Here is an 11,124-nt window from a genome sequence, read left to right as displayed (position 1 = left end):
TAGCCCAAACAACATGGCTGGAAATTTATTTTAAAAATAATTTCAAAATCATTTTAGAAAACCTTATGAAGTTTATCTTTTGATAGAAATCACCATTGATTAGTTAGATACAAAGTAGAGTGAAACATTGAAGTTTTTAAATGGTTTCCATTTTATATCAATATTTAAAAATGAGAGTTATTTTCATATAAAACTATTTTTTCTAATAGTATATGTCATAAATAAGATCTACATCAATTTTTGTGATTTTTGAAAAATCATATAATTATTTAGGATTTCTGAATTTCAGGTTGAAATCTGAAATAAAAAAAATCAAATACAGCAATTGATTGGTCAATCAATTGTTTTATGCCAATTGATTGGTGAAGAATTTCCACGAGCATAGAGGCTCATGAAAATCGATCAAGTTATTGATTAAATGTCGGAATCAATTGGTTAATCAATTAAGATGTATTTCTGTGAGCATAGAGGCTCACATAATCGATCAGCTGATCGATTAAGGTGGCGTTAATCGATTGAAACCCAATTTCAATTGATTAAGACATGCTGAAATCGATTGATAGCTGAAACTAACTGATTAGGAAGACTGTTTTTGGTTTAAATGGTTTGATTTCAATCCATTAAGCCACATTTAGTCATGTTAACCATCTCTAACCTTAAGAAATGCATTGATAAGTATTTAAGGGTAATTTTCTTAATGAAAACAAGAAAGGATTGGTTAAAAGGAACTAACTTGAAGTTTAGGAGGAGGTTTAATTTCAAAGTTAAATTTTGAACTTCAAACCTTCAATTTTAGATTTCCTAAAGGCTTAGGAACTCCAAATCATTGTTGCTGCAATGATAGAAGTTTTATGCATGCATGTTTTGAGGGGGAGGTCTTCCTTAAAGACATGATTTAAATTTTTTTAGATAAGGAGACAATGAAAAGTTGGGAACCTTCATTGTTATGGATAAAAGCTCAAGGGTGAGCATACAATAAATTCTCAAGGATGAGCATAAGATACAATGAAAGGTATGAGATTTTCATTGGGGTTCCTTTGATAAAATTAACTCTTAAGATGAAGAAGTTTTTATGTGTGTCAAATGGGGATAAAATGTAGGGTTTAAACTAGAAATCCACATTCACGCGACTTGGGAATTGGGCAAATATGGGTTAACCTAACTTAAACATATTGTCAAATATCAAAAAGGATGAGATTGTTGAGAGATTGTTGATGCAATCATCCTTGGGTCAAAGTTGACCAGTTTGACTAAGCTCGAGTGAGTTTGAGCTTGAGTTTTAATGTTTTGACAATATATTTAGAAAATATCTAAAAGAGGTCAAGTAGGTCAAGATTGACCAGATACTTGATGACATGTGAGAGGAAAGGCAAGTAAGTCGTAGAGAACCGAATACTTGACTAGTAAAGTCCTAACATGAGGGTTAGGAAATTGTAAAGTCCTAACTTGAGGGTTAGGCAAAAGACAGTCCAAGTGGGTCCAGGAGAACTGCACAATAGCAAAGGAAAGTCCTAACTCAAGGGTTAGGTAAAGGAAAGTCCAAATGGGTCAAGGAGAATTGCACGTTGGCAAAAGAAAGTCCTAATTACGGTTAAACAATGGAAAGTCTAAGTGGGTTAAGGAGGACCGCACATTGGAAAGGAAAATCCATGTGGGTCAAGGAGGACCGTACGTTAGCAAGAGAAAAGTCTTAACTACGATTAGGCAAGATAAAAATCTAAGTGGGTCAAGGAGGACCACACTTGGTGATCGGAAGTCCAACTAAAAGTTGGCAAAGTTGAAGTGGTCAAAAGGTTGACCGGATACTTGGAAAGGAAGTCTCAATAGGTCATGGTTGACCGAAATATTGGGCAAGGGAACCTTAGACTCAGATTAAGTGAGTTAGGATTAGAGCAATCGATTGTCCTAAGTTCAATCGATTAGTGGATCGATTGAGAGTGTTGTCACGAAGAGGCATGGTGAATCAATTTGGTAATCTATTCAGTTGGAAGACAATATATTGGGTAATTGATTAAGGTGAATTTCATGAGAACAAAGAGGTGCTGAATTGATTAGCTAATCGATTCAGCCCTCTTCAATCAATTAGGTAATCGATTGAAGTGGAGTTTTTTTGCGAAGCACAGTAACTTCCTTGTGAGGAGTTTAATCGATTAGGTAATCTATTGGGAGAAATTCACGAACGCATAGTGGGCTTCGTAATCTAATAGGTGATCGATTAAAGCCTCTTAGTCGATTAGGTAATCAATTGGGAGGAGAAGAAAAGAGTCATTGTGAGCTTTAAATAGCTGGATGTGCTCAGATTTGATATAACAATTGATTGGGGGTAAGGTCAATCGATTGGGAATCCTAATCCGCGGGATATAAGGTGTTCAAAGGATTTAAATCAACATCTCTTCTTCTCCACTCTTCACTGCTGATTCTGGGAAGATTCGAGGGAAGTGCTGCTTCATTTTCGAGTCTACAAGAGGCATCTACAAGTAATAAGAGATCAAAAAAGTAAGGTTTTCATTTGTATTGTATATTTACATCTTGTTTTTATGGTATTCTTGTATGTGAACTTGTTTTCTCTACCTTCGGATTGTTTCCGAGGAGTGATTTTTCATTGCAACAAATCATCATCAACAAAGCGATTGGAGCTAATCACCTCCCCTCTAGCTCTCAGAGTATCTTAACAAATTAATTAACAAATTGATAAGTTGAAATCTAGAAAATAATTTTATTTCAATAAATAAAAAATAAAATAAAATTGGGGTATTGCGAGAATCAAACTCACGACCTCTCGCACCCGAAGCGAGAATCATACCACTAGACCAAACACCCTATACATCAAATAAGTGGATGCTATAATTTTGATTAGTATTCCATAACTTGAAGAATTAATAGCAACACCAATTGTTAGTAAAATCATTAGATCATTAATGCAATGTTTTCTTTTTAATTCAGGTGTCTAATTTTTCATACCAACTAATTACATAGATGACCGGTCCGATCCGATAAAAGTTTTTCACATGTCACCAGGATAAATTGGGAAGCACTCATGGAGATCCATCTAGATGGCCAATATTCTTAGGTCCACTTCTCAATAGAGAAAAAAAATTCTAATAATACGCCACAATTAAGAATCAAACGTATCCCTTAGTTATTGATCCTATCCGGAATCTAAGTCAGATGGAGGTCGACGGAGATGACGTTGGTGTTAATGGTGAGACAACTTTGACACACCCTGTGTATGCGTCTCGAAAAAGCAAACTCCCACATGGAACCCCCAAGTCAGTAGTAGGAGAACTGCTGGTACTTAGACTCTGCACACACTCAGACAAACACCCGGAGTGTTAGGGACCAGAAACTAGGGAAAAAGTCCCCGGCGCAGGCCCTCCGATGCTCAAGTCATGTCCTTTTCCCACGAAAAGGCAATGTACGATGAAAAAAAATACTGTTGAAGATGAATCCGGATGTGTGCATACCTGGCCAAGGAAGAGGACCTACCTTTTTCTAACTCTGCATACCTTTTGAGTCTGAACGCTGTCAGAGAATGTCGGGTATCAGGATCTGTCAGGTGAGAGAGGATGTATGGCGACCTATTGGTAGAAGGAAGGTTCCACTCTCAAGGAGTGGCAGACCACTGGAATATTCCTTGGCGTATGACAGTTATTTTCTGATAGGAGGTTATGATTCTCTGACATTGTTGTCCCTTAATGCTTTCTGTCCTGCCCAGGTTCAGCTACAAAAAGCTCGAGATGACTGCTCAGCTGTGCCCAGGACTGAGCCTTGCTGAAGAAGATAAGATGTGGTGAACCGACTGGGTTTTATTTGAGACTGTGGCGAGGGACCCATCTTTCATGATTTGACCGTTGAAGAGACGATCTGGAGTTGTCTTAGTAAAAGTACCAGGGTCATCTATAATGTCCTGTTTACCTGGGAGGATGGATATAAAAAGTGAGGGAAAAATTTCTGCAGGATAAGTTTCTACAGTTTACTTCACAAGGAAAGATGGATTCCATTTCTTTTCCTTTGTTTACTCACTATTAAAAAATAAACGGATGGACTCGTAGATCTATCCATGGATCATTTTTTGAGCTGTTTTTCATCTGCCCAAATTGGGTGGAATGCCTTTCTCTTCTCTTCCTCCGCTGCATCTCCACCATTCCCACCAGCCACGAACCAAGCGAGGCAGCCACTAGGGCGTCTCCTCCACCCCATTGCTGCGTCGCTGGCCTACAACCTACAACTCTTCTTCTTTTTCATCGTCGTCCTCCCCGCCTTCCCCCTCCGCAAACTTGTCGCCGCCCAATAAGTGGCAACGCCTTGATTGCAACTTCGTCGGCACCATCACAACCCTCCGTAGCTCCCTCTCCCTCAACCTAGACTCCATATGTGACCCCTCACCTTCGTGCTTCGATGCCGCAGCTATGCGCAAGCAGAATTTGACATGAAAAATATTCTTTTTCATGTGCAATTGGTGGGCAACCACCCATCGATCAACCTTCAAGAGATTCACAACGACAACAACGATAGCAATGGAGTGGTTTTCAAGAACAATGACATCAAGCTCTCCTTTGGGCGTTCGTGGAAAATGGAACTCTCGAAAACATTATACACTATCGAGAAATTGATTGATCACGATGGACCATCTATGAAAGGTTGTGGCTCTGCATCTCAATGGCTTAAGGACTTGTATATCTGCACTCCTGGCGGCTCAAGGACTTGTCTATCTGCACTCCGACTATGACTTCTCAATCGTCCACTGTGATCTCAAGCCATCAAACATTCTCCTCAATAAGGACTTGAAGGCATGTGAGAGATTTTGGTACTGTACGCATGTTGGGTGTTCATTTGCAGTTGCATGATGGAAACAAGCAAGTAGACCTCCTCTTCCTCAACATTCCAAGGCATCATTGGCTACATGACACCAAGTGATTATCTCTTTAGATTAACTACATCGTGAGTCCATTTTGCGTGACCAGAAGGAGGGCGATGGAAGAAGGCGACAACTGTCGGTGGAAAAAAAAGAGAGCTCGTAGTTGTGCTTGAGGTGGCACTATCGACCTCCTCTTTGTCGCCATCAACACTGCACAGATGCCATACTCAACAGCACTATGCGGCCCCCTCTCGAAGGGGCCTACGACGCTCATCCCTTTTCCCTCTAATATTCCTTGGTTCTTTTCCCCAAGGATTCCTTTATCTTCCCTCTTCTTTCATTTCTTTTCTTTTCCTTCTTGTGAAAGGATCTTTTTCCATAAAAAATCCTTTCCTTTCTCAATTTTGTCCCCAGAAGTAAATAGGGCATAAAGCCCGAACTGGGGGAATCCGATTAGTCGAGGGCAGATCAAGAACTAGTCCAAGCTTCATCTTATGTCTCAGATCTGGGGACCTGTCCTGCCTATAACCGACCAGGAATTATGCCGCTAATGACGCGATGCGGTCTAACTCCCGTCTTTCCTTGACTTTTGACTGTCACGTTTCCTTGACTTTTAACCTCCTGATCTTATTAGACCTCTCCTTTACGCATCGTATCAATTACGTATTAGATCCCTTCATTATGTATTAGAGCATGTAACTTTGACAATAAGCGATCAAAGCGATTGGAGCTAATCACCTCCGGATTGTTTCCGAAGAATAATTTTTTCCTGTTGGAACAAATTATCATCAACAAAGCGAATAGAGCTAATCACCTCCCCTCTAGCTCTCGGATTGTCTTAACAAATTAATTAACAAATTGATAAGTTGAAATCTATAAAATAATTTTATTTCAATAAATAAAAAATAAAATAAAATTGGGGTGTTGCGAGAATCGAACTCACGACCTCTCGCACCCAAAGCGAGAATCATACCACTAGACCAAACACCCTATACATTAAATAATTGGATGCTATAATTTAGATTAGTATTCCATAACTTGAAGAATTAATAGCAACACCCATTGTTATTAAAATCATTAGATCATTGATGCAATGTTTTCTTTTTAATTTAGATGTCTAATTCTTCATACCAACTAATTATATAGATGACCGGTCCAGTCCGATAAATTTTTTTTATAGATCATCAGGATAAATTAGAAAACATTCATGGAGGTCCATCTAAATGATTAGTATTTTTAGATCCACTTTTTGCTAGAGGAAAAAATTTCCCGTAATAAGCCGCAATTAAGAATCGAACGTATCCCTTCGTTACGTATTAAATTCCTTCGTTATGTATTAGAGACTACAACTTTGACAACAAGACAAATGTTATCAGCATTTATCCCTAACAATGATAGTAATTTAACTATCAAAACAATGCAAAATGAAGTCATTAAGTCCTAATATATCATATCGCACCAAGGTAATTAAAATGAGTTTATCCATTAGTAGATCTCGCTTCACTATGAGATGATTAGTTATACCTCTGCGAGACTGAGTTTGTCCTAAAGTCATGCACTTGAGAATGGTCGACTCCATCCATGGAGAGTGTGCATTGTAGTTGACATTTCTTTTTTAACTATGATACTTCATTTGTTGTATTGGCTCTCCAAATTTATGAATAAGAGGTTTAATTCAAGACGGATAGTGAAAATTAGGGTTGGGAGGGACTTTACTGGGTTGGACTTTAGTGCTTTGTTTATTCGTAGGTGCGGATAAAAAAAATGGTAATTTACCAAAAGGCATATTAGGTTTAATGTATTTATCAAAAGGCATATCATCGTTTGGTATTTACCAAAAGGCGCAGGTAAATGATGTGTAATACCGAATATAGCCCTCCCGCCAATCTCCTCTGATCAGTCATCATTTCCCAGGCATCCGAACCACATTTTTGAATTACTTTGATTTTAAAAAAATAAATTCGATCATTAGTGTACCTCCCTCTTCGTGACATGCGAGTGCAACTCCCTCTTGTGAAACCCTAGTTTAGTGACCTCGAGTGTTTCTCAAGCGGCATCAAGCATTTCAGTTCAATTAAAAACCAGGACTGTTCGCACGCCAACAGTGAAGGATTCTAGGGTTTACATCAATCAGCTAGTATTATAATGGCGCAAAGACGTCGATCGGGTGCATCATCATCCTCTCCACATCAATTAGCTGTAAAGGTTATCATTTTACAAACTCTGTGATCTTGAGAAGCTGAAATAGTATGATTTTATTTTTTTTTATTTTTATAAAGTATAGGGTTCAGTTGATGTTGGACAAAAACTGCATTGGAACAGTGTCCTCGGTCACTTTAAAAGTTTTTTTCAACCATCCACGAAGAAAGGAACGCATGAAGGGTCTATTATTTTACATGACCAACACATAGTGCTGATCAAACAGACACCCTTTCGTATTTTTTTGGACATAGAAGATATGCAGCACATCCGTGAGATTTTGGTAAATATATTTCAAAATTGGGATTCAAGTAGTCAAACCTTTAGATTCTCAGGTACAATTTATAATTTTATATTTTAATCACAAAGTAGTTGTATGGTAAAATTTAATGTTTTGCTAAACCTGGGCCTGATACGATGCCATATCAGGCCCAACGTGGGCCTGATATGGCATCGTATCATGTCGACGGTGTTCCTAATGCTTTTGTATGTGTTGGTAGAAGTCTAATAATAATTTAACTTGGTCGGGTGTTCCGGTTGGCTTCACAAGAGGAGACATTTCATTGCTGCTTGGTATTGCAGACCGTGGAGCTTCAATTCCGATCAATTCAGCTAAAGCATCCAGTGACCTCTTTCTAACTTACTTCTCAAACAAAAAAGAAGCTACTAGATCAAGAATTGAGGAGTTGCTTAAATTTTATGGCAATCGCGTTGAAGGCGAAGATGATGTTTTATTATTTTGTAAATTCTATATTTTGTATATATTTGTTTGTGTCTTATTTTCTTCTAGTACATATAAGGTCTCGTTAAGTCTTATAGATATAGTAGATGATTTTGAGAATCTTGATAGATTCAACTGGGTTGAAGCAATCCATGAATTTATGGCTCCATAATTACCTAAGATTGGGGATATATTTTCATCAACTGAGACAAAACAGTCTAACACCAACCTCCCTTACCTAAAGGAATTTGGTGGTCTTTTGGCAGTAAGTGTATAATTTATGTGAAACTTTTTAATATTTTGTGGACATTTTTAAAATAGTTAGCCCTTGTGATGGTGAATCATGCATGGTTTTTGGAGCATGTTCCAATCCAAAAACCATACAAAATCAAAGGAGCAAGAATAAATAAGTGGAGGAATATTCCTTCACATATTAGTAAGGTGAAAGAATTGATTGACAAAGTCTCATCTGAAGAGGTAAATTTTGAATACTTTAACTATAGTTTGGTTAAAAATTCTTGTTTTAACATGTGGTTTAATATTCTTTCAGGTTGTGATTGACCTAATCCCTAACCAAGATGAAAAATCATTGGTTGAGAACCTTGCTAGCGTTGCTGACAGTCCACCTGCAATGGAGGCATCACAAATTGAAGTCACTGAAGTAGAAAGGCAGATTATAAGGAGTGTTGTAATTGCATTATTCAAGCAAACAGAATTAAAGAGCTAACAATGGAGAACATGCAATTGAAGGAGAGGGTGAAAGAATTACTTAAAATAGTTGAAAATAAAGGCATGGAATCTCAATATAGAGAGCCTGTAGACGATCCTCAAATTGAACCTGTAGGTGTTACAACAAGAAGTAGGAGAGGACGTGACAGAAGTCGCTATGATTACAGGGACACTCCAATTGATAGTCCATTGTGGCTCAAAACTTTACCTAAGAGGCAATGTAGAAATATACAAATAAGTGAGCCTGCGGAGAAAGATACAAGTCTAGGAGAAGGAAAAAAAGTAGTCAAAGAATATGTTGTTGTGGGCAAGGGGAAAGGAAAATTGGATTTGGATGAAATGGAAGAAGAAATTAATATTGTACAATTGATGGAAGACAAATCTGATGAAGAGGCAGAGAAGGATGTAGATATGTTTGCCAAATATGACAAAATGAGGAAACAAGCAATTGCTGTAAGACGATATCTGCAAATTTCATTGTAATTTGTTAAATTTAATGGATTATCTAATTGGCTTTTTTGTTTGTGTGCATAGTATGTGAAGAAGCAATTTAAGTCTTCCAAGAAAAAAAAATAAGACGAAGAGGTGGCGTACTTGTTAAAAGCCTTGGAGGAAATAAAGTATGTAAATTACATTAGTCAAGACTATTATATGCTTCTCGTATCGTTTGAGCTAAGGTTATCAAAATTAAATTTGTAAAAATAATCTCTGATTTGTTTACTTTGTAGGTTTACAAATGATATAATTTGGGAGGAACCACCCTTTTGTTTAAATTTGTATTCCCTTTTATCTGGTGTGAATGGAGAGATGTTGACAAGAGGTGATGTAATCGACACGTATTGTAAAATTCTATTTAAGGGGGCATTCCCGTCTGGAACCACATACAACAAGTCAATATATTGTTCAACATTCTTCATAGTAAGGAATTGATTTGAGTATAGTAAAATTTAGAATTCGTTTTATTATTTGGTTATGTATGTATGACTTTGCATATTTGTAGTTATTAATGAAATCGTCAAGTAAGTTTGCCTTCCAACACCTGATAAAGATGGATAGAGGAGATGAAGAGGTAAGGTATATATTTATACCTTTGTGCAGTGATAATGCACACTTCCACTTGCTGCTGGTGGACACCAAATCAATGACGTTTAATCAGTAAAATTCTCTAGCAAGTGGAAGTAAATACAAATATGAATTTGAAGCAGCGGTGAGCATCTAATAATAATGTGTATGGTTGTATTTTAATATAAATGTTAGTTGATGGAAAATTTAAATTTCCTCTTCAATCTTCAGGTATCATATTTTAAATTATATAGTCGTGAGCACGTTGCTGCTATTCATCCAAACTTGGAAAGGCAATATCCGTTCAATAAATGGGTCTCTCGCACAATAGAATGTCCACAACAACAAGCAAGGTAAATCGAGCACAGACTATGAATATAAATTATTGATAAAAAAATATTGACCATAAAAATATTGTTGTTTACAGCGTTGACTGCGGCTTCTTTGTGATGCAATACATTCAATGTCTCCTATATAATATGAAGATGGACTTCAAACAAGGAGACATGAAAAAGATTAGAATTGATGTAATGATATCAATTTTGAGGGATAAGTATTTTAAAACATTGGATTAAATATTCAGTCTTGTAAGGCAAAAACTTGTATAGAATGTAAATGAACTTATTACGTTGTGTAGGTAGTTTAATATCTTTGTACGTAGTCTTTGTTGTATAATACAGTGGTATGTAGTATATGAGAAGATTATAAACTGTCACTGGAATATTAATAATATTGCACAGTGATTAGCCAAATATAATTCACAATATACAAAATGCGATGCTGGTGCTTATCAGTGGAAAGAGACATAATGTATATAAGTTATACTGCACACCATTTCCATCTTCTCAAAACTAAAAACATGGTAACGGTTGTGATTGTTTAAAATATCAAATAGGCTCGGACCAACAGTCGGTTTCAAGAGCACAATGTCACTAGGTTCCATGCCAACTGGCACGGAGCAATACCTTCTTATAAATGGGGTATAAATACGTTTTGACCTTCTCCCCAGTCATACCTTCATAGGGAACGTGATTTCAGGTAAATCCAAGTAGGGGAGGGCCATCAATGGGTTTTGGTCAAAACCCACTTATGGACCTAGACACATCTGATTCGACCCATTTCAGTTCGAGTTGTATTCTGGAGTTGCAAGGACTCCAAATCTGTTGCGAAATCGTTATTTAAAGCTCTAAAGGTGCAGGGAAAAAAATATAATCAGGCTCCGTTGGGCCTGATATGCTTCAATATCAAGCCCAACGTGGGCCTGATATGAGTGCAAATCAGGCCCAACGTGGGCCTGGTATTGTATCATTTCATAAAGCTTGAATCTATCTCCCCCTAATATAAACTCCAAACATTCTAACAGTGTCCTGATGAAAAAAATAAATAACATCAATTTTAAAAGTCCCCTTCAGAAAAGTTGTGCACTGTTCCGTGCCAATTGGCACGGAGCAATACCTTCTTATGAATGGGGTATAAATACATTTGGACACCAGATATACCTTCTCCCCAATCAGAACTTCATAGGGAACGTGATTTTAGGTAAATCCAAGTAGGA

The 11,124-nt window shown here is 37.2% G+C and overlaps 2 non-coding genes across 2 annotated transcripts; both read right to left on the bottom strand.

The window, feature by feature from the left end:
- Positions 1–2,748: 2,748 nt before the first annotated feature.
- Positions 2,749–2,820, bottom strand: TRNAP-CGG. Its single transcript has one exon. It is a non-coding gene; the product is annotated as a tRNA-Pro (tRNA).
- A 2,956-nt stretch (positions 2,821–5,776) lies between these two features.
- TRNAP-UGG lies at positions 5,777–5,848 on the bottom strand. Its single transcript has one exon. It is a non-coding gene; the product is annotated as a tRNA-Pro (tRNA).
- Between the last annotated feature and the right edge of the window lie 5,276 nt (positions 5,849–11,124).

Source organism: Zingiber officinale, chromosome 10A, assembly GCF_018446385.1.
Source record: "Zingiber officinale cultivar Zhangliang chromosome 10A, Zo_v1.1, whole genome shotgun sequence".
Taxonomy (NCBI): Eukaryota; Viridiplantae; Streptophyta; class Magnoliopsida; order Zingiberales; family Zingiberaceae; genus Zingiber; species Zingiber officinale.
Note: the sequence above shows the minus strand (reverse complement) of the source record. Positions and strands in the feature narration are given on the sequence as shown.